Source organism: Talpa occidentalis, unplaced genomic scaffold (assembly GCF_014898055.3).
Source record: "Talpa occidentalis isolate TD23 unplaced genomic scaffold, MPIMG_talOcc4v2.1 talOcc4.5, whole genome shotgun sequence".
Classification (NCBI taxonomy): Eukaryota; Metazoa; Chordata; class Mammalia; order Eulipotyphla; family Talpidae; genus Talpa; species Talpa occidentalis.
The window spans coordinates 66771593-66794549 of NW_023604861.1; the positions used below are offsets into that span (position 1 = coordinate 66771593).

At 38.9% G+C, this 22957-nt stretch overlaps 1 long non-coding RNA gene across 1 annotated transcript; it reads left to right on the forward strand.

Moving 5' to 3' along the window:
• Positions 1-434: 434 nt before the first annotated feature.
• LOC129146855 (uncharacterized) lies at positions 435-22256 on the forward strand. Its single transcript, XR_008554139.1, has 3 exons — positions 435-470; positions 21713-21921; positions 22172-22256. It is a non-coding gene; the product is annotated as an uncharacterized LOC129146855 (long non-coding RNA).
• The last annotated feature ends 701 nt before the right edge of the window (positions 22257-22957 follow it).

Consider the following 22957-nt stretch of genomic DNA (forward strand, 5'->3'; position numbering starts at 1 on the left):
CACCCCCCCTCCCAATGTGGGCTGCCCACTGTGGCCTTTGTGACACCTGCTTAAGGCCTTGTGAGCCTGACTTCACTGGCCTTTTCAGCACCTAGTGGCACATTGGCCCTGGACTGAGCCTGATCCTGGAGTACACACAGCCCAGCTCTACTCTTAGGAAGGGCAGAGCTACACAGTCTGTGGAGCTGAGAGGAAAAAGAACAGTGAGGAGAGGAAATGGGTGCCAGAACTTCCTTCTTCTGACAAGTTCAATTAACAGGGAGTGACCCAGCTGCCCATGTACACCAGCTGGATTAGACCTTATGGTGGCACCCAGCATTTTTCAGGAAAGCTGTTTACTGGGCTGAATCATGATCCTGAACACCAATGGCTGCTGGGAAGATGGAACATGCAGGATGCAGACTGTCTCAAGGCAGAGAAGGAGGACAACAAATGTGGGTACATTAGCAGCCATTGGCTGTTTTTTTAAGGTAAATTTGTATTACTTTCCAAATGGTTTTACCAGTTTACATTCCTACCAACTGTGGAATAGGGTACCTCTTTCTCCACATGTTTCCACAGGTGTGAGAGTTGTGATGAATATTTTTTCCATCTGTCTGTTGGCTTTTTTTTTAATTAATAATAAATTTTATTTTTATATTCCCCATACAATTTCAACCCCCCCATTCTGACCCCAGTCCCTCCCTTCCTGCCCCCCACCCCCCATAAAGTGTCTCTGGTTCATAGTTTTTTGTTGATTTTGATTTTCACTTTCTTACAGTTATTCATTTTCCTGGTCCCTTATTTAAGTTTTCTAGATTCCTGCTATGAGTGAGACCATCCGGTATTTTTCTCTTTCTTTCTGGCTTATTTCGCTGAGCATGATCCCTTCCAGCGCCATCCATGTTGCTGCAAATTGCATGTGTTTATCTTTTTTGAATGCTGAGTAATATTCCATGGTATATATGTACCACATCTTCTTGATCCCGTCATCTATTTTTGGGCATCTGGGCTGTTTCCAAAGCTTAGCTATTGTAAATAGTGCTGCTATAAACATAGGGGTGCAGGTGTTCTTTGGAATGGATGTTTCTGTGTCCTTTGGGTAAATACCTAGGAGTTGAATTGCTGGATCATATGGAAGCTATATGTTTAGTAGGTCCAGAAATCTCCACACAGCTCTCCATAGTGGTTGGACCAGTTTGCACTCCCACCAACAGTGCAGAAGAGTTCCTTTTTCTCCACACCCTCGCCAGCATTTGTTGTTGCTAGTTTTTTTAATATGTGCCATTCTCACTGGTGTAAGATGGTATCTCATGGTAGTTTTGATTTGCATTTCCCTGATTACAAGTGATATTGAACATTTTTTCATATGCCTGTTGGCCATTTGCATTTCCTCTTCAGAGAAGTTTCTTTTTAGCTCTTCTGCCCATTTTTGGACTGGATTATTTTCTTTGTTGTTGTTGAGTCTCATCAGCTCTTTGCAGATTTTTGTGATCAGTCCTTTATCATTAGTGTTGTGTGCAAAAATGTTCTCCCAGTTGGTGGGGTTTCTCTTTGTTTTTGTTATTGTCTCTTTTGCTGTGCAGAAGCTCTTTAATTTGATGTAGTCCCAGCTGTTTATCTTTGCCTTCACTATCACTGCTTTGTGTGATGTGTCTGTAAAGATGTCTTTGATGTGCATATGCCGTAGTGTTTCGCCTATATTTCCTTCTATGTATTTTATGGTTTCAGGTCTTATGTCTAATTCTTTAATCCATTTTGAGTTGATTTTTGTGTATGGTGTGAGGTAGTGGTCAAGCTTCATTCTTTTGCATGTAGCGACCCAGTTTTCCCATCACCATTTATTGAACAAACTTTCTTTGCTCCAATGCATAGTCTTTACTCCTTTGTCAAAGATTAGTTGATCATAAATCTGTGGGTTTATTTCTGGATTTTCTATTCGATTCCATTGGTCTGTATGTCTGTTCTTGTTCCAATACCATGCAGTTTTGATGATTATGGCTTTGTAGTAGAGTTTGAAGTCTGGGAGTGTGATGCCTCCATTTCCTTCTTTTTTTTTCAGGAGAGCTTTGGATATTCGGGGTTTTTGGTGATTCCATATGAATTTCATCAATAATTGTTCTATTTCTTTGAAGAATGACATTGAAATTTTGATTGGAATAGCATTGAATCTGTATATTGCTTTTGGTAGGATGGCCATTTTAATAATGTTTATTCTTCCAATCCATGAGCAGGGGATGTCTTTCCATTTCTTTGTGTCTTCTTCTATTTCTTTTAACAGTGTTCTATAGTTTTCTTTGTATAGGTCCTTTACCTCTTTTGTTAGATTTATGCCCAAATATTTGATTTTGTTTGTTTTGATAATAAAAGGGATTGTTTTTTTGATTTCTTCTTCTTCAGATTTATTATTTGTGTATAGGAAGGCTACTGATTTTTGTGTGTTGATTTTGTATCCTGCCACTTTACTGAACTGATTGATGAGTTGAATTAGTTTTTCTGTGGAGTTTTTGGGGTTCTCTATGTATATTATCATATCATCTGCAAATAGTGATAGTTTGACTTCTTCTTTTCCTATTTGGATTTCTTGTATGTCTTTCTCTATGCTCTGGCTAGAACTTCCAGTATTATATTGAAAAGCAGTGGTGAGAGTGGGCATCCTTGTCTTGTTCCAGATCTTAATGGAATTGCTTTCAGCTTTTCACCATTGAGAATGATACTGGCTCTTGGCTTGTCATAGATGGCCTTTATGATGTTGAGGTATGTTCCTTGTATCCCAAGAATTTCAAGGGCTTTTATCATTAATGGGTGTTGCGCTTTGTCGAAAGCTTTCTCAGCATCTATTGATATTATCATATGGTTTTTATATTTCTTTTTGTTGATGTGCTGGATAACGTTGATTGATTTTCGGATGTTAAACCATCCTTGTGTCCCTGGAATGAATCCTACTTGGTCGTGGTGAATTATCTTATGGATACATTGCTGGATTCTGATAGCTAAAATTTTGTTGAGGATTTTTGCATCAGTGTTCATTAGGGAGATTGGCCTGTAGTTTTCCTTTTTTGTGTTGTCCTTATTCGGTTTTGGTATTAGTGTAATGTTGGCTTCATAGAATGTGTTTGGTATTGTCTCTTCCTTCTCCATTTTTTGGAAGAGTTTGTGAAGGATAGGTACTAATTCATCTCTGAATGTTTGGCAGAATTCATTTGTAAATCCATCAGGTCCTGGGCTTTTGTTTTTGGGGAGGTTTTTGATTACCATTTCAATTTCGCTGCTTGTAATTGGTCTGTTTAGGTGTTCTATTTCTTCTTTATCTAGCTTTGGGTGATTGTAGAGTTGTAGGAATTTGTCCATCTCCTCTAGATTGTTGAACTTGTTTCCATATAACTCTTCATAGTAGTTACTGATTATTCTTTTGATTTCTGCTGTGTCCGTTGTGATTTCTCCTCTTTCATTTATGATCCTGTTTATTTGTGCTTTCTCCCTTTTTTCCTTTGTGAGCCTGGCTAGGGGTTTGTCTATTTTATTGATTTTTTCGAAGAACCACCTCTTAGTTTCATTAATCTTTTGGATTGTTTTTTTAGTTTCAATTTCATTTATTTCTGCTTTGGTTTTTATTATTTCTTTTCTTCTACTGGTTTTGGGGTTTTTTTGTTGTTCTTTTTCTAGATCTTTGAGCTTCGAGACTAGGTTGTTTCTTTGAGTTCTTTCTTGTTTCTTGATGTGAGCTTCTATTGCTATATATTTTCCTCTTATTACTGCTTTTGCTGTGTCCCATACATTTAGGATATTGGTGTCCTCCTTGTCATTCAATTCAAATAATTTTTTTAATTTCCTCTTTGATCTCCTCATTAGTCCAGTGGTCTTCCAGTAGTGTGGTTTTTAGTCTCCATGAGGTAGGAAAGTTCCTTGCCTTCTTTTTATGGTTTATTTCTAGATGATGCCTTCATGGTCAGAAAAGATGGTTGGTATGATTTCAATCTTGGTGTATCTGTTGATGTTTGTTTTGCGCCCCAGCATGTGATTGATCCTGGAGAATGATCCGTGTGCACTTGAGAAAAATGTGTACTCCGTTTTTTTGGGGTTTAGTGTTCTATAGATGTCTGTTAAGCCCAAATGCTCTAGGTCCTTATTTAGAGCTTTAGTTTCTTTACTTATTTTTTGTCTTGTTGATCTATCCATTGTTGATAGTGGTGTGTTGAAGTCTCCCACTACATATGTGTTTTCTCTGATGTCTGTTTTCAGAGAGGACAACAGTTGTCTGATATATTTTGGTGCTCCTTCGTTGGGTGAGTATATGTTAATGAGTGTTATTTGTTCTTGAAGTATTGTCCCCTTGATCATAATGTAGTGACCATTGGGGTCTCTTTTTATTTTTTTGAGTTTGAAATCTGTTTTATCTGATATAAGTATAGCTGTTCCTGCTTTCTTTTTTTGGTCCATTTGCTTGTAGGATTGTTTTCCATCCTTTAACTTTGAGCCTATTTTTATCTTTTGTAGCTAAATGTGTTTCCTGGAGACAGCAAAAGGTTGGGTTTTGTTTCTTGATCCAGCCTGCAACTCTGTGTCTTTTTATTGAAGAGTTTAGTCCATTTACATTTAGGGTTAATATTGATATGTTAGCATCTGTATTTGCCATTGTGTTTGTCTTTCCTTTGATTTTATTTATTCTTTTAATACCTTTTTTTTTTCTTGCCTTCTTTCGTTGTTATTCGTCCCTCTGAGGTTCTGGCTTTAGGACTCCTTGTAGTATTTTTTGGAGTGGGGGTTTAGTCGTAATGAAATTCCGGAGTTTCTGTTTGTCTGGGAAGTTCCTTATTCTTTCTTCATAGAGGAAGGAGAGCTTTGCGCGATAGAGTATTCTTGGTTGACATCTGTTTTCTTGGAGTCTGTTGACTATGTCCCTCCACTCTCTTCTTGCCCGTAGTGTTTCTTCAGAGAAGTCTGATGTCAGCCTGATTGGTTTTCCTTTGAATGTTATCTGTTTCTTCCCTCTTGTCAGCTTCATTATTTTTTCCTTGTCCTGGATTCTTGGGAGCTTCACTATTATGTGTCTTGCTGTATTTTTCCTTTCATCGTGGAAGTTTGGTGTTCTTCTTGCTTCTTGTATATCAATTTTCAGCTTCTTCTTCACATTTGGGAAGTTCTCTTCAATTATCTCCTGGAGTATTTTCTCTGTTCCTACATCTCTCTCCTCTCCTTATGGTATTCCTATAACTCTTATATTTCCTTTCCTCATGGAGTCCGATAGTTCCCGAAGTCTTTCTTCGTTCTTTTTCCTTCGTATTTCTCTTTCCTTTTCTGTTTTAGTTCTTTTTATTTCTGTGTCTTCAAGAGTACTTATTCGTTCTTCCATTTCATCTATTCTGCTTTCATTGCTTTTCCCAGAGTTCTTTAGTTCCTCCATTAATTCTTTGATCCCCTGCGTTTCTTTCGCTTCCCTCTTTAAGGACTCAATTTCATTCTTCTGAGCATTGTTTTCCCTCTTTAGGGACTCAATTTCCTTCATGAGTTCTGTCATTTTTTTAATCATGGCAAATTAAATTCTCTTTCTGGAAGGCTCAGAATTTCTTCCAAGTTACTGTCGTTGCAATCTGGGGGGTGGCTTTCTTTTTGTGGTGTGCTTTTTTCCTGAGGGGTTGTTAGGTTGCGTGTGGTTCTTCTACTCCCTACTGTCTGTTTTCTAATTTGTCGTATGCATTGGGATACTGTGTTGCTGGGACTGGCTGGCATCTTGGGTGAGCTTCTCCGCTCCCTTCTGGCTTCTCCAGGAGCCATCTGTTGGTTTCAAGCAGCCTTTACTGAAGAAGGGTCCCTGTTCTAAAATGCCGATGTGGGGACACACTCGTCTGTGTGCTTGGTCTGCCCCGGCGGTGGGTTCCCGTTCCCCCTCTGGGTTTGGACTGCAGGCCAGACGGGGCCTGGCGTGGGCAAGCTTCCCTGCTCACCTCTGGTCCTGAGGGAGCCTTCTGCAGGCAGTCTTTACTGAAGAAATGTCCCTGTTCTAAAATGGCAATGCGGGACGCACTCCCTGCGTGTCTGGTCTCAGGCACACTCTTCTGCGCGCCCGGTCTGCCCTGGCCGTGGGTGCCTGCTCCCCCTGTGGGCTCAGACTGCTGGTCTGAAGGGGCCTGGGGTGGGCTAACTTCCCAGCTGGCCACGGGCTCCGCCTTCTGCCTGTCAAGTGGTCTTTTCTGAAGAAAGGTGTTAGTGACTTTTTTTCTGGTCGCTAGGTGGTGCCAGAGATCTTACCTAGAGCCCTTGGGGAGCTGTGTTTTTCACCCCATGGGACAGGGAACAGAGTGGGAATGGTAAGGAAAACTTCAACGGCTTTGGGGTGCTGTGTCTGCCTTGTGCCCCACCGTCGTGGAGAGCCCACGCCCCGAATTTCGTGCCCTGGGTCTCAGTTCCAAAGCCCTCAGGTCCAGGATGCGGGCTATAGCCCAGTTCAGTGGCGCGGGAATGGCGCCTTTTGCACCCCGCTCCCGTGACTTGGCGCCTGGTTTCTGATTACTCAGTGAGGGACTTTCACCTCAGAGGGACCCCTCACGTCTCCCCGAAAGCCTAGGTCTCAGGTGCGGGGACCTGGGCAGCCGCGATCCCGATCCGCATTTGCTTTTCAATTGCGCTGCTTTTCCGCGTGATCCCAATCCGCATTTGCTTTTCCAGCGCGCCGCTTTTCTGCGCAAGCTTACCGGCCAGCCTGGGCTGTGTGCGGGTCTCCCGCGGTCTCTGCTGTTCTCTAATGGCGCCTGGAGCTCACCGCCGTGCGAATCCTGCAGGGTTCTCCACAGCTCCCGTTCACGGGGTGTGGTGGCTCAAATCGTTCCTTTCCACTCATGGTCCCGCTTGATGCGTAGTTTGTTCTTGTTGGTTGTTTTAGTTTTTTTGTTTTTTCCTCCTCTCTGCTGGTCGGAGAGTGCCGACTTTGTGGGCGGGGAAGGGGAGCAGGGTTCTACGCTTTCCTCCCTTCTGGTCCTCTTTTATGGCAACTTTCTTCTTCGGGTAGTTTGCTGGCGTCACCCGTTTATCTTCCGTGTCCCAGTTCTCACTGGGACCTGCCGCTTTTCCTCCCTATTAACTTTTTTTAATGGGAGATCTTACTCGCAGGGTCTCCTCGCCGCCATGTTGCTCCGCCTCCCCCCCCTGTCTGTTGGCTTTTGTATATACTCTTTGTTCAGATTTTCTTCCCATTTATCAATTTCATTGTTTTTTTACTGTTTTGTGAGGTTTTATATATATATATTGAATATCAATTCATTTTTGGTTATGTAATGTGTAATTATGTTCTCCCATTCAGTAAGATGTCTTTTAATCTACTTGTATTTTCTTTTTTTAAAAGATTTATTTATTTATTGATACAAGTGCTGGGTACAGTCAGAAGTTCGGGAGGGTGAGAGAACTTTCCAGAGCCAGAGTGGGGAGCAGAACAGGCAGACTGAGGAAGTACACTGCTGAGGGGAGCAGCAGGCATGGCAGGAGAGGTCTGCACACCATGTGGGACCCTTGCCAGGAGCTGGTGATCGAACTGGCACTGCAGAGGCTGCAGGCAGCTTTGCAGCCCAGTGCTCAACTGCTGCACCACCGGGGAAGCCCTACTTATATTTTCTTTTGCTACACAAAATCTTGTAAATTTTGGATAATTTGTTTATTTTTACTTTTATTTCCCTTGCCATAGGAGTTGAGTCTCCAAAAACACCTTTTTTTTGGTGTCATAAAATGTATCTATCACCAATGTTTTCTTCTCTATATTATATTGTTACAGGTCTTATATCTAAGTCTTTAATCCATTTTGAATTTATTTTTGTGCATGGAGTCAAATAGCAACCCATCTTCATTCTTTTACAAAAATCGTGGCCATACAGTTTTCTCAGCACCACTTATTAAGGGAGAGTCCTTTCCCCATTGTATAGTCATGGCTACTGTATCATGAGTTAAATATTGGTATATACCTTCATCTACTTTGGGGGTTTTGATTCTGTTCATTTCATCCATGGTCTGTTTTAATTATTGTTACTTTGTAGTATAGTGTCACGTAAACTGATGCTTCCATTTCTCTCTTTTTGCCATTCAACAGCTTTTGCTATTCAAGGCTGTTTATTGCTCCACATAAATTTGAAAAGTTTTTGTTAAAATTCTTTGAAGAGTATCACTAGTATTTTGATGGGAATTAAATTTATAAATCACTTTTCACAGAAAAAGTCATTTTTATTCTTTTGATTCTCCTTATCCATGAGCATGGACTGTCTTTACACATCTTTATGCCATGATAAGTCATTTTTATAATGTCTTGTAGTTTTCCTTGTATAAGTCTTTCACCTCCTCCATTAAGTTAATTCCTAGGAATGTCATTTGTTTTGAAGCAATTATGAAGGGAATTTTTCATTAACTGTTTTTCCTTCTTATTCATTCTATAGAAAAACACAACAGATTTTTGCATGTTGTTTGTGGTCTACTATTTGTTGTATTAGTTCATTGTTTCTAATGACTTTTTGGTCAAGTCTTCAGAGTTTTCTATACACAGTATCATATAATTTTCTAGTTTTACTTCTTTTCCAACCTAGGTTCTTTTTATTTCCTCTTGTCTGATAGTTCTAGCTAACCCCTAATACTAAATGAAACAGATGTGGTGACAATGGGCATCTTTGTCTTATCTCAAATGGAAAGTTTTCAGTTTTTCACTATTAATATTATGCTGGCTAGAGGTTTGTGATATATGGCCATTATTATGTTGAAATAGGTCTTTTTATTTCCATCTTATTTGAAGTTTTTGTTAAAAATGGGTGCTGAATCTTACCAAGTGCTTGCTCTGCATCTATTGATATTATCATATGTTTATTTTTACTTTTATTGATAAAATGTATTACAGTGATTTATTGGTGTGTAGTAAACCATTCTTGCTTCCCTGGTGAGGAAAATCCCACTTGATCATGATATACAATCCTTGTGATATGTTGTTGAATTTGATTTGCTAGTATTTTGTTGAATATTTTTGCATTAATATTCATCAAGATATTGGTCTGTAGTTTTCTTCTCTCTTTTTCCTGGTTTTGGTGTTAGGGTAATGTTGGCATTGTAAAATATACTAGGGAGCATTCCCTCTTCTTTGCTATTTAGAAATAATTGCAGCAAAATGGGCATGAATTCTTCAAAACTGAATTTCTTTGTAAAGCCATATGACACTGGGCTTTTACTTTTAGGGAATTTTTTATTGATATTTCAATGTCCTTGGTATTTATTACTCTACTCAACTTCTATTTTTTCCTGGTTTTTGTCTTGAAAACCTGTATTGTTCCAGAAATTTTTCCATTTCTCCAAGGTAATTCAATTTATTGGCATATAATTGTTCATAGTAATCTTGTATGATCCTTTGTCTTTCAGTGCTGTTCTGGTAATTTCTTTTCTTTCATTTCTACTTCTGTGTATTAATGTTTTCTTTCTTCTTTTCTTTGTTACCTACAGAGGTTTATCAATTTTATTTATCTTCTCAAAGAACCAACTCTTAGTTTCATTGATCTATTGTATGGTGGTGTGCAACCATTCCAGGCCAGGTATTGATTTGTAGACTATACAGTGAAAAAAAACCCTGATGGGGTGGAGTGTAAGGAAAACAAGTAAATCAGGCTATTTTTTGCCTTCCACACAACTGACAGCCCATAACTGGAAATGATATGTTTTCCACCATTGAGACATCTAGCAAACAACACATGGGCCTTGTGATATAGGGAAGCAAGGGGCACTAAAACCAGCCAAGGATACTTCCCTAATAGTTGATCAGTCACTGTATGAGTTCTTCACCCATGCACATAATTGCAAGATGACTCAGGTTCATGGAACAACAATAGAATTTATTTAACAAAGATTTCAAACAAAGATTTATCAAACAAAGATTTCCTGAGGCCAAAAATGGCCATTTACCTCTCCCAGAGCAGTGTCCAGTGTTTTAAAATCCTAAACACAAATGCTGCCAAGATGGCGTCTTCCCACCACTGTGCACACCGAGCACACAGCAGACAGATGATAGGCCGGGATCCAACTCAAGAAAATGGAAGACACACTAGGAGATGCTCCCGGAGCTGCTGAGATTCCCCAGCGAAGAACCAGAGAAGTGACATTCAAAACAGCAGCTGCAGTGGCTGACACTCACATCCTACACTCATGCAGCTCAGCAAGGCACCTGCCTCTGGCTCCAGGTCTTCTCCTTCCTTTAGATTGTACCAGGAACAGTTTCATTTGCTTGGCTACTTGCTAAACCTCTGAACTTTTCTTCTCTGAGGCTGGCTGCTGGAATCCTCTCCACATTCTTCAGAGGCCCACAACAGCCTTCTGGAAGATCATCACCGTGGGGACAGAAATTGCTGACCCTGGAATACCTGAAGATCTGAGAACACTGAAATCCTGAACTCTAATTCCCAAATATTGAATGCTGGGGGCTGTTTCTGCAGTCCCTTATATTTCTTATCACTCTCCACCCTCATTGATACTTGCTTCTATTTTCCTTGGGGCTCTCCATCCTCACCAGCACCCCCCTCCTGTAAAGTCTTTGGCTTCAGCACTGTTACACTTGCATTGTGTGGCTATGGGCACTTAGCAGTGTACAGGGGGCTGGGCAGTGAAGTTGCTGTTCTGCCTGTCTCTGCTTTGGGGTCTTTCTTGCCCTGTCTGCCTGCCTGTATATATGGTCCCTGTTTCAGCATTAAAGGCCTGAAAAATCTACCGAAGGCTCCAAATTCTCTTTTCATCTGTGAGAACTGATAACGAACCTAACTGGCCTGGGATGGTTGAACAACAGAAGAGTTTCCTGTAAAAAGCTAAATTTTGTTTACAAATCTATCCAGTCACATTTGTTACCCTTTAACTGGTGAATTAAAGCCATTTACATTTGTAGTGAATGTAAGTGCTTATTTACATTTTGTTATTTTTAATTTTTTTTGTCTTTTCATTTTTTGACATCTTCCTTTTATTTTTTGGTTAGGATTCATTTCCGTTTTCTTATGTATTACTTCTACTGATTTTTTTGAAAGTTCTGAGTTTAGTGTATGATAGATTAATTCTGTAGTATGTTTGATGGTCTGATCTCATACTTGTTCTGTTGGGTCACATTTTTACTCTTCTCCAAAACTGTAATTTAGGTATCTATTACCTCTCTATATTTTTTATTTTTATTGTTGTTGCTATGTAATAGCCCCTTTAGTAATTCTTTCATGGCTAACTTGGTGTTGATATAGTCTTTGGTTTTTGCCTTTTAGTGGGGGCCCTTAACCTCCCTTTCCTCTTTAATGATATTATTGTGGGGTTAAGTATTCTAGGCTAGAAATCTTTGTCTTTGAGTACTTTAAATATCTCCTGTTATTCTTGTCTTGCATGTAATGTTTCTACAGAAAAGTTTATGGACATCTAATTGATGTTCTTTGTAGGTTACTGTAGTGCCAGCATGGCACAGAGTAGGTTTTCTATGATCCAGGCAGACAGGTAAAGGAGAGTCCTGGAGCCCTTGGTGGCTTTTTTAGGCTTTTATTGTGCTTCTTATGCCATTTGTAGTGCAGCAACCAGGTACACAGCAGGCAGGGGGATGTGGGGACTGGGAGGCTGGCCGGCCCCTCAGCCCCCTACGAATCTTCACTCTTTCTGGGTTCTCTAGCATTGTCTTGTGGTCTCTGTTCTTTGTTGTCTCTGCTGTCTGCTTCTTTATATTTTTTAGGGTGTCATTCCAGATTCCTCTTTGTTCTATTTTTAAATATATATATATATATATATATATCTTACATCATTTTTCATTTTTGCACAATGAATGCTTTTTCATCTTGGTTATAGACCCCATACAATTTCCACCCCCTTTATTTTGACCATAATCCCTCATACTCCCCCAACCCCATAGTGTGTATCTGGCTTATAGTTGCTTGTTGATCTTGATTTTTACTTTACTATAATTAGTTTTTCTCCTGGTTCCTTATTCAGGTTTCTAAATTCCTGCTATGAGTGAGACCATCTGGTGTTTTTCTTTTTCTTTCTGGCTTATTTCGCTGAACATGATCCCTTCCAGCTCCATCCATGTTGCTGCAAATTGCATGAGTTTATCTTTTTTGATTGCTGAGTAATATTCCATGGTGTATATGTACCACATCTTCTTGATCCAGTCATCTATTTTTGGGCATTTGGGTTGTTTATAAAGCTTAGCTATTGTAAATAGTGCTGCTATAAGCATAGGGGGTAGGTGTCCTTTTGAATGAATGACTCTGTGACCTTTGGGTAAATACCTAGGAGTCATATTGCTGGGTCATATGGAAGTTCCATCTTTAGCAAGTTGAGGAATGTCCATACAGCTTTCCATAGTGGTTGGACCAGTTTACACTCCCACCGGTAGTGCAGGAGAGTTCCTTTTTATCCACATCCTCGCCAACATTTGTTGTTTCTAGTTTTTTTAATAGTTGCCATTCTCACTGGTGTAAGATGGTATCTCATAGTAGTTTTGATTTGCATTTCCCTGATTGCAATGATGCTGATACCTGTTGGCCATTCACATTTCCTCATTGGAGAAGTTCCTTTTTAGCTCTTCTGCTCATTTTTTGAGAGGATAATTTACTTTGTTTTTGTTGAGACTCTTTAGCACTTTGTACATTTTTGTCATCAATCTTTATCATTAATGTTGTGTGCAAAAATTTTCTCCCAGTTGGTGGAGTGTCTCTTTGTTTTGGTTAATGTCTCTTTTGCTGTACAGAGGCTCTTTAATCTGATATACTCCCAGCTGTTTATCTTTGCCTTCACTATCACTGCTTTGGGCGATGAGCCTTTAAAGATGTTACTGAGGTGTATGTCATATAGTGTTTCAACTTTATTTGCTTCTATATATTTTATGGTTTCAAGTCTTATATATAGTTCTTTAATTCATTTTGAGTTGGTTTTTGTGCACAGTGTGAGGTAGTAGCTAAGCATCATTCTTATGCCAGTTTTCCTAGCACCATTTATTGAACAAGATTTCTTTGCTCCACTGAATATTCTTTGCTCCTTTGTCAAAGATTAGCTGACTGTAAATCTGTGGGTTTATTTCTGGGTTTTCTATTTGGTTCCATTGATCTGCATGCCTGTTCTTGTTCCAATACCATGCAGTTTTGATTATTACGGCTTTGTAGTATAGTTTGAAATCCGGGCATGTGATGCCTCCATCCCTTCTTTTTTTTTTTTCAGGAGAGCTTTGGCTATTCAGGGTTTTTGGTGGCTCCATACGAATTTCATCAATACTTGTTTGATTTTTTTGAAGAATGTCATTGAAATTTTTTTTGAGTATATTTGTTTTATTTTTCATATATTTAAAGCTTTTCATAATATTTTTTTAAATAATAAATTTTATTTTTATATTCCCCATACAATTTCAACCCCCCCATTTTGACACCAATCACTTCCCCCCCTCCACCCACCCCCCCAAAAGTGTCTCTGGTTCATAGATTTCTGTTGATTTTAATTTTCACTTTCTTATAGTTATTCATTTTCCTGGTCCCTTATTTAAGTTTTCTAGATTCCTGCTATGAGTGAGACCATCCGGTATTTTTCTTTTTCTTTCTGGCTTATTTCGCTGAGCATGATCCCTTCCAGCACCATCCATGTTGCTGCAAATTGCATGTGTTTATCTTTTTTGAATGCTGAGTAATATTCCATGGTATATATGTACCACATCTTCTTGATCCAGTCATCTATTTTTGGGCATCTGGGCTGTTTCCAAAGCTTAGCTATTGTAAATAGTGCTGCTATAAACATAGGGGTGCAGGTGTTCTTTGGAATTGATGTTTCTGTGTCTTTTGGGTAAATACCTAGGAGTGGAATTGCTGGATCATATGGAAGCTCTATGTTTAGTAGGTCCAGAAATCTCCACACAGCTCTCCATAGTGGTTGGACCAGTTTGCACTCCCACCAACAGTGCAGAAGAGTTCCTTTTTCTCCACACCCTCGCCAGCATTTGTTGTTGCTAGTTTTTTTAATATGTGCCATTCTCACTGGTGTAAGATGGTATCTCATGGTAGTTTTGATTTGCATTTCCCTGATTACAAGTGATGTTGAACATTTTTTCATATGCCTGTTGGCCATTTGCATTTCCTCTTCCGAGAAGTTTCTTTTTAGCTCTTCTGCCCATTTTTGGACTGGATTATTTTCTTTGTTGTTGTTGAGTCTCATCAGCTCTTTGCAGATTTTTGTGATCAGTCCTTTATCATTAGTGTTGTGTGCAAAAATGTTCTCCCAGTTGGTGGGGTTTCTCTTTGTTTTTGTTATTATCTCTTTTGCTGTGCAGAAGCTCTTTAATTTGATGTAGTCCCAGCTGTTTATCTTTGCCTTCACTATCACTGCTTTGGGTGATGTGTCTGTAAAGATGTCTTTGATGTGCATATGCCGTAGTGTTTCGCCTATATTTCCTTCTATGTATTTTATGGTTTCAGGTATTATGTCTAGTTCTTTAATCCATTTTGAGTTGGTTTTTGTGTATGGTGTGAGGTAGTAGTCAGCTTCATTCTTTTGCATGTAGCGGCCCAGTTTTCCCAGCACCATTTATTGAACAGACTTTCTTTGCTCCAATGCATATTCTTTGCTTCTTTGTCAAATATTAGTTGATCATAAATCTGTGGGTTTATTTCTGGATTTTCTATTCGATTCCATTTGTCTGTGTGTCTGTTCTTGTTCCAATACCATGCAGTTTTGATGATTATGGCTTTGTAGTATAGCCTGAAATCTGGGAGTGTGATGCCTCCATTCCCTTGTTTTTTTTTCAGGAGAGCTTTGGATATTCGGGGTTTTTGGTGATTCCATATGAATTTCATCAAGAATTGTTCTATTTCTTTGAAGAATGACATTGAAATTTTGATTGGAATAGCATTGAATCTGTATATTGCTTTTGGTAGGATGGCCATTTTAATAATGTTTATTCTTCCAATCCATGAGCAGGGGATGTCTTTCCATTTCTTTGTGTCTTCTTCTATTTCTTTTAACAGTGTTCTATAGTTTTCTTTGTATAGGTCCTTTACCTCTTTTGTTAGATTTATTCCCAAATATTTGATTTTTTTTTTGTTTCGATAATAAAGGGGATGGTTTTTTTCATTTCTTCTTCTTCAGATTTATTGTTAGTGTATAGGAAGGCTTCTGACTTTTGCATGTTGATTTTGTATCCTGCCACTTTGCTGAACTGAATGATGAGTTCAACTGGTTTTTCTGTGGAGTTTTTGGGGTTCTCTATATATATTATCATATCATCTGCAAATAGTGATAGTTTGACTTTTTCTTTTCCTATTTGGATTCCTTGTATGTCTTTCTCTTGTCTTATTGCTCTGGCTAGGACTTCCAGTATTATATTGAAAAGCAGTGGGGAGAGTGGACATCCTTGTCTTGTTCCAGATCTTAATGGAAATGCTTTCAGCTTTTCACCATTGAGAATGATACTGGCTGTTGGCTTGTCGTATGTGGCCTTTATGATGTTGAGGTATGTTCCTTGTATCCCAAGAATTTCAAGGGCTTTTATCATTAATGGGTGTTGCACTTTGTCAAAAGCTTTTTCGGCATCTATTGATATTATCATATGGTTTTTATATTTCTTTTTGTTGATGTGTTGGATAACATTGATTGATTTTCGGATGTTGAACCATCCTTGTGTCCCTGGAATGAATCCTACTTGGTCGTGGTGAATTATCTTATGGATACACTGTTGGATTCTGATGGCTAAAATTTTATTGAGGATTTTTGCATCAGTGTTCATTAGGGAGATTGGCCTATAGTTTTCTTTTTTTGTGTTGTCCTTGTTCGGTTTTGGTATTAGTGTAATGTTGGCTTCATAGAACGTGTTAGGTATTATACCTTCCTTCTCAATTTTTTGGAAGAGTTTGTGAAGGATAGGTACCAATTCGTCTCTGAATGTTTGGTAGAATTCATTTGTAAATCCATCAGGTCCTGGGCTTTTGTTTTTGGGGAGGTTTTTGATTACCCTTTCAATTTCGCTCATTGTAATTGGTCTGTTTAGGTGTTCTATTTCTTCTTTATCTAGCTTTGGGTGATTGTAGAGTTGTAGGAATTTGTCCATCTCCTCTAGATTGTTGAACTTGTTTCCATATAACTGTTCATAGTAGTTATTAATTATTCTTTTGATTTCTGCTGTGTCCGTTGTGATTTCTCCTCTTTCATTTATTATCCTATTTATTTGTGCTTTCTCCCTTTTTGCCCTTGTGAGCCTGGCTAGGGTTTATCTATTTTATTTATTTTTTCGAAGAACCAGCTCTTGGTTTCATTGATCTTTTGAATTGTTTTTTTAGTTTCGATTTCATTTATTTCTGCTTTGGTTTTTATTATTTCTTTTCTTCTACTGGTTTTGGGGTTTTTTTGTTGTTCTTTTTCTAGATCTTTGAGCTTCGAGATTAGGTTGTTTCTTTGAGTTCTTTCTTGTTTCTTGATGTGAGCATCTATTGCTATATATTTTCCTCTTATTACTGCTTTTGCTGCATCCCATACATTTAGGAAATTGGTGTTCTCCTTGTCATTCAATTCAAAGAATTTTTTAATTTCTTCTTTGATCTCCTCGTTAGTCCAGTGGACTTCCAGTAGTGTGGGTTTCAATCTCCACGAGGTAGGAGAGTACCTTGCCTTCTTTTTATGGTTTATTTCTAGATGATGCCTTCATGGTCAGAAAAGATGGTTGGTATGATTTCAATCTTGGTGTATCTGTTGATGTTTGTCTTGTGCCCCAGTATATGATCGATCCTGGAGAATGACCGTGTGTGCTTGAGAAAAATGTATACTCAGATTTTTTTGGGTTTAGTGTTCTATATATGTCTGTTAAACCCAAGCACTCTAGATCCTTATTTAGAGCATTAGTGTCTTTACTTATTTTTTGTCTTGTTGATCTATCCATTGTTGATAGTGGTGTGTCGAAGTCTCCCACTACGTATGTGTTTTCTCTGATGTCTGTTTTCAGAGATGCCAATAGTTGTCTGATATATTTTGGTGCTCCTTCGTTTGGTGAATATATGTTAATGAGTGTTATTTCTTCTTGAAGTATTGTCCCCTTGATCATAATGTAATGACCACTGGGGTCTCTTTTTATCTTTTTAAGTTTGAAATCTGTTTTATCTGATATGAGTATAGCTGTTCCTGCCTTCTTTTTTGGTCCATTTGCTTGTAGAATTGTTTTCCATCCTTTAACTTTGAGTCTATTTTTATCTTTTGCTGCTAAATGTGTTTCCTGTAGACAGCAAAAGGTTGGGTTTTGTTTCTTAATCCAGCCTGCAACTCTGTGTGTTTTTATTGAAGAGTTTAGTCCATTTACATTTAGAGTTAGTATTGATATGTTAGCATCTGTATTTGCCATTGTGTTTGTCTTTCCTTTGATTTTATTTATTTATTCTTTTAATAACTTTCTTTGGCCTTCTTTTGTTGTTATTCGTCCCTCTGATGTTCTGGCTTTAGGACTCCTTGTAGTATTTTTTGGAGTGGTGGTTTAGTCATAATAAAATTCCAGAGTTTCTGTTTGTCTGGGAAGGTCCTTATTCTTTCTTCATAGAGGAAGGAGAGCTTTGTGGGATAGAGTATTCTTGGTTGGCATCTGTTTTCTTGGAGTCTGTTGACTATGTCCCTCCACTCTCTCCTTGCCCGTAGTGTTTCTTCAGAGAAGTCTGAAGAGATGTCAGTCTGATTGGTTTCCCTTTGAACGTTATCTGTTTCTTCCCTCTTGTCAGTTTCATTATTTTTTCCTTGTCTTGGATTCTTGGGAGCTTTACTATTATGTGTCTTGCTGTATTTTTCCTTTCGTGATGGAAGTTTGGTGTTCTTCTTGCTTCTTGTATATCAATTTTCAGCTCCTTCTTCGCGTTTGGGAAGTTCTCTTCAATTTTATCCTTGAATATTTTCTCTGTTCCTACATCTCTCTCCTCTCCTTCTGGTATTCCTATAACTCTTATATTTCCTTTCCTCATGGAGTCCGATATTTCCCAAAGTCTTTCTTCGGTCTTTTTCCTTCGTACTTCTCCTTCCTTTTTTGTTTTAGTTCTTTTTATTTCTGTGTCTTCAAGAGTACTTATTTGTTCTTCCATTTCATCTATTCTGCTTTCATTGCTTTTCCCAGAGTTCTTTAGTTCCTCCATTAATTCTTTGATCTCCTGCATTTCTTTTACTTCCCTCTTTAGGGACTCAATTTCATTCTTCTGGTCATTAATTATTTTCCCCTTATCATTGTTTTCCTTTATGACTTCTGTCATTTTTTTAATCACTGCAATTTTAAATTCTCTATCTGGAAGGCTCAGAAGTTCTTCCAAGTTACTGTCATTGCAATCTGGTAGATGGTTTTCTTTTTGCGGTGTGCTTTTTTGCTGAGGAGTTGCTGGGTTGCATGTGGTTTTTCTACTCCCTACTGCCTGTTTTCTAATTTGCCCTATTCCTTGTGACACTGTGTTGCTGGTACTGGCCTGCATCTTGGGCGACCTTCCCAGCTCACCTCTGGCTCCTCTAGGGAACTTCTGCTGGGTTCACACAGTCTCCAGCAAGAAAGGTCCCTGCTGCAAAATGCCGGTGCCTGGGACGCGCTCCCTTGCACGCCCGGTCTGCCCCAGCAGTGGGTGCTGCTCCCCTCTGGGCTGGGACTGCAGGCTAGAAGGCGCCCGGCATGGGCAAGCCTCCCAGCTTACCTCTGGCTCCTCGGTGAGCCTTCTGATGGGTTCACACAGTCTCCAGCAAGAAAGGTCCCTGCTGCAAAATGCCAGTGCCAGGGACGCACCCCCCTGCATGCCCGGTCTGCCCCAGCGGTGGGTGCTGCTCTGTCATTGAAATTTTTATTGGAATTGCATTGAACCTGTTAATTGCTTTTGGTAGGATGGCCATTTTGCTAATGTAATTCTTCCAATCCATGAGCAGGGGATGTCTTTCCATTTTTTTGTGTCTTCTTCTATTTTAACAGTGTTTTATAGTTTTCTTTGTATCACCATTGAGAATGGTATTGGCTATGGGCTTTCATTATATGGCCTTTATGATGTTGAGGTGTGTTCCTTGTATTCCGAGAATTTCAAGGATCTTTATCATAAATGGGTGTTATACTTAAAAACAGAGAAAAGACATATAAAATGGCAAATACAGATGCTAACATATCAATATTAACCCTAAATGTAAATGTACTAAACTCTTCAATAAAAAGACACAGAGTTGCAAGCTGGATTAAGAAACAAAGCCCAACCTTTTGCTGTCTCCAGGAAACAGGTTTAACTACAAAAGATAAAAAAAGACTGAAAGCAAAAGGATGGAAAACACTCCTGCAAACAAATGGACAAAACAGAAGGGAGGAACAGTATACTTATATCAGATAAAACAGATTTCAAACTCAAAAGAGTAAAAAGAGACCCAGACAGTCACTACATTATGATCAAGGGGACAATACTTCAAGAAGAAATAACACTCATTAACATATACTCACCAAATGAAGGAGCACCAAAATATATCAGACAACTATTATCATCTCTGAAAATAGACATCAGAGAAAACACATATGTAGTAGGAGACTTCAACACACTACTATCAACAATGGATAGTAGATCAACAAGACAAAAAATAAGTAAGGACACTAAATCTCTAAATAAGGATCTAGAGCTCATGGGCTTAACAGATATCTATAGAACACTAAACCACAAAAAATCTGTGTACACATTTTCTCAAGCGCACATGGATCATTCTCCAGGATCTATCACATACTGGGACACAAGACAAACATCAACAGATACACCAGATTGAAATCATGCCAACCATCTTCTCTGACCATGAAGGCATCAAACTACAAATAAACCATAAAAAGAAGGCAAGGAACTCTCCTACCTCGTGGAGATTGAAACCCACACTGGACTAACGAGGAGATCAAAGAAGAAATTGAAAAAAATACTTTTAGTTGAATGACAAAGAGGACATCAATTTCCTAAATGTATGGGATGCAGCAAAAGCAGCAATAAGGGGAAAATATATAGCAATACAAGCTTCCATCGAGACACAAGAAAGAACTCAAAGAAAAAAACCTAATCACACATCTCAAAGAACTAGAAGAAAGGAAATAATAAAAATCAAAGCAGAGATAAATGAAATCGAAACTAAAAAAACAATCAAAAAGATCAATGAATCCAAAAGTTGTTTCTTTGAAAAAATAAATAAAATAGACAGACCCCAGCCAGGCTCACAAAGGAAGAATGGGAGAAAGCACAAATAAATAGGATCACAAATGAAAGAGGAGAAGTCACAACAGACACAGCAGAAATCAAAAATGAAAAATGATGTAAATATATATATATAATACGGGCCACCCCTGGTGGCACAGGTGGTTTAGCCCCACATTGTGAGGCTGTCTGCAGCCTCTGCAGTGCAGGTTGATCCCGGATGGCCGGCGAGGGTCCAACATGGCCTGGCAGACCTCTCCTGTCGTGCCCTCTGCTCCCCTCAGCAATGTGTTTCTGTTATCTGCCTGTTCTGCTCCCTGCTCTGTCTCTGGTGAATCCTCTACCCCTCCCGTGCATCTGGCCCGTGCCCTGGTTCTTGTATGAATAAATAAATAAATCTTTTAAAAAATAATAATAAAATAAAATAAAATACAAAAAAGAAAATAAATGAAAGAAAAAAGAAACAAGATAAAAATTTTAAAAATTTAAAAATAAATTAAATAATAGAAATAAGGAGAAAGTCAAGGAAAGTCCCAGTGTTTATGTTTCTCTAGCCATAACACCTATTGCTGTTTCTGGACATGCTGTTAGATCATCACACCAGGACTTTTGCCCTGAGAGGTTTCTTATCTTAAACTTTCCCTGTTTCTGCACATGCTGTTTTCACCAAGTCTAGATCCTCATACTGTTACAGGGCAACCCTGATATGAAATGGGTTGTCTGACTGTGGGTCCTCACCTGTACTCTTAAAGGGGACTTATTAATGCTGAACTGCAGGCACACACAAAAGGTTAATAAAAGGTTTATTTACAAGAGAAGGGGAAATGAGGAAATGAATAACTCAGGTAGAATAATAGGGAGATAAATTTGTAAATGTGTCCTACATTTTCCACTGACCTGGAATTCCAATGACCTGCTGAGTTGGCAAAAAGCCAAGCCTCACATGGCAAGAGGCCAACTCCAGCTCATATGACTGGTTAAATATCCAAACAAAGAACATGGCTGCTTAACTCTGCCCTCAGGTCCTAAAACCCTCCCTTTGTTTATCATGGGATTTATAGTTCTCAGTGTCTTGATGGAGTGGGAGTGGAGCTATAAGACCTGTATGGAGTTTGCTCAGGACATCCATCTCCCTAACAATATCAGGACTTTTGCCCTTAGAGGTTCCTTAACTTTCCCTGTTTCTGCACACTGAGAGGCACCGAGTAGTCAAAGTAAAGAATAATCAAGGTGAAGACACAGAATAGTTGAAGCACATAATAATGTTTCCACACTTCTGTGCAAAAGTGCTAATGTATTCCCATTGCATATACTAACTTTGAAAGTTCAAAGTTTAGTTTGAAGACTTCATTGTCAGTGACTTTTCTGCAGAAAGTAAGAAACATAAACTTCTGTGTGGATATATCATTTTTATGTTTTAGCATTCTCTTGCTTGGAGAAAAAACACTTGTGCTCCAAATGTTAGCAAACAGAGATTTTGTGCAAACATGTTCATTAATTCCCAGTACATGTACTAACTCTCAACATTCAATGTTTAGTTGAGAGTCTTGATCTCTTGAAAAGGTGCTAAACTTCCTGAGGTGTAGTTCTCTCTAGGTCTTGCTCTCTCTTGTGGAATTTGAGTTGTCTTGCATTACACTCCACTCCCAATGCTGCTGCCCAGTGAAGCAACAAATGATGACCCTATCGTGATCATCTTGGAAGGAACACAAGATAGACCTTCTATGCCCCAAGAAGATGGGGAACATGACAAAAGAGTAAAATCACTCCCAGAAGAGGGGAGCCTGATGAAATGGTAAGTAAAGGATGTCCAACTTCATTTGAGGTAGTAAAGCAACACATGGTGGTAGATTGAGCTCCACATGCCTCGGGAGGTCAAGTTAGGTTTTTTCACCTCTTGTATTCTTTTTTCCTGTCATTTATCCTTTGCTTTGTCTTTACAAAAAGTAGGCTGGAAATGCTATATATTGTATACTTCTTTTAAGTAGGCTGAAAAGGCTCACCTGGTGAATATTTCTCTCTCTTGTTAAACATTTCTATTTCAGAGGCAATTTACAGGCCAACAAAAATGGGCATGGGTTGGTAAGTTTAAATACCGCAAGGATGCCGTAAGACTCCCATGAGAGGATAAGTTGGAAGTCAACCTGGATAAGGGACTAATGACCTCCAACTGAAAATAAAAAGGTCTGGTCTTCATATAAGGGACTTCAGTCTGAAGAAAATAGGCACATATACCATTTAGAAGCCAGTCTGGGGTTTTCCCATAAAGGAGTGATCTCCTAGCAGTCTGGGCTATTTCTTCTTGCTCTCGGCAGGAGATTTCAATACTGTGCCATGAGTTTGAAATTGCTGTTGCCAGTGTGACAGCTGGGGAAACCATTTTCACATGTAAATACCATACAAGAACTGATACAAAAACCCAACCCCAGCCTCAGATCTCCTGTTAGGGATTTAAGTGGCTCCTCTTGTCTCTTTCTCTCTCCTTTTCTTAAAGACAAGTTTAAAAACTTCTTTCAAAATGGGGAATTCTCTACCTCATGGGGGAAGACAACATAGGAGGCAATTACAGGATTTTCTTTTTAAATGGCAAGGTAATAAAGGTAGCAGTTAGAAGATCTCATAACCATTAGAAGGAAATGGCCCTGGTATCCTAATGAAAGAACTCTGCATTTAAATGACTATAAAAAGGTAGGGCAATGGCTAAGACAATCATCCAACCTGGTATAACAATCTCATCTTTCCACATGGATCTCTGTCATTTAACACTTAGACCCCTTTACATACAAATGGCCTGGGGACTCCTGCCCTAACTCATTCTCGTCCTGCCCCTC